Raw genomic sequence first — 1,596 nt, forward strand, 5'->3', positions numbered from 1 at the left:
ATAAACATATTTAAAAAAAAAATAAAACATGACTTGGTTGAGGAGGAGTTATAAATGAAGGAGTTAACTCAACAGCAGGAGGTGGCAATTTTTCATTTGCAATGTTGACTTCTGCTAAAATAAAAATGATAGATCTTACAATTTATATAATCACAATGTAAGTAATTATTATTTTTGAGGTATATATTATTTACTTGATATGTTTTGAGACAACTTTAATGTGGAGTCTAGAGCAGGTTTACTTGGCAAATGTTTCTCAAATACTAAAGACAATTCGATAAAATAAAATGTAATTATTACAAAACATAGTATAGTTAAACATTAAAAAATTATTAAATTACACTGTGTATCTATGGTAAGTTCTTGAGTAGTTGAAGAACAAAACTTTGGAGACATTGAACTAGTAGCTGAAATCACCATATGTTTGTTAAGTTTGGAATATTTGTAATATAGTAAAAATACAAAATACTGATTACTTACATGGTATATTATGAATCATGTTATCTTCATAAACTTCAATAATTTCAATCATAGATGAAACTAATAAAATATTATATAATTTATGTTTATTTACAAATTACATTTATATTCTAAGTAATAAACTTATAACTAATAATAATACATTGGTATGTAAACACTTACAGTTCATAAAAACGCTGGGTATGGCAGTTTTTTTTAAAACTTTTTGGTTGTTAACCAAACTTAAATTATAATCTGACTCTAAAAAATGCATGCTACATATTATGGGGTGAGCTGTAGCATTAAAGTCTGGTTGGTGTTGACGAATAGCTTTCACCCATTTCTCCATCATACATAATGATCTAGGTATACTGTAAAAAACAATTTGAATAACTTAAATTTTTCATAATTTTTATGTGGATTCTTAATTTAAGAATATAAAGAACTGTAGATGTATTTGGTAAATATCTACCTACTTAATAATTTTTAAATAAATACTTACCAATGCATTTTTATGTTTTCCGTGTTATGAGTGCTTTCTCTGCAAGTTTTAATTGGACACTTGAAGACCATTTTTTCAATTTTTTTTCTACTTGAATTTAATAAAATAATAAAATAAAAATCGTTATTATTGTTAAAAAATTTATCGAAGTAATAACGTAATATTTAATAAAATAATTATTGGCACCCCGCCAAAATGTCTGTGATAAAACCATTTAAAATTGATAACTGTGTTATGACTCCATGAAATTATATAATATCTTCCATGATACCTAAGTTATGTCTTGTCTCTTTCTATTGATGTAGACTTGTACGAGTTATGTATAGGAATATAAATATTACACAACAACTGCGTACTTTTAGGTTTTATTTTATAAATTTTGAAACAACTTTCTAACAAAAACTTTTTAAGTCAACTAAACGTTAAAATTACAAAAACTACAAGAAGTGTGTGGAGTTCACATTGTAGACCAAGCGTTATTTTTACGCAGTGTCGCCAATGTCCCCACACTACTCCCCTCCGAGAGACGGAGTCGGTTATAATAACAATTTAACAAATGATAACAATATTTATAAACAGTAAAATATTAATATTAACAATATAACAATTTTTTTTGAAATTAATTACTTTACCAA

Source organism: Aphis gossypii, unplaced genomic scaffold, assembly GCF_020184175.1.
Source record: "Aphis gossypii isolate Hap1 unplaced genomic scaffold, ASM2018417v2 Contig00036, whole genome shotgun sequence".
Taxonomy (NCBI): domain Eukaryota; kingdom Metazoa; phylum Arthropoda; class Insecta; order Hemiptera; family Aphididae; genus Aphis; species Aphis gossypii.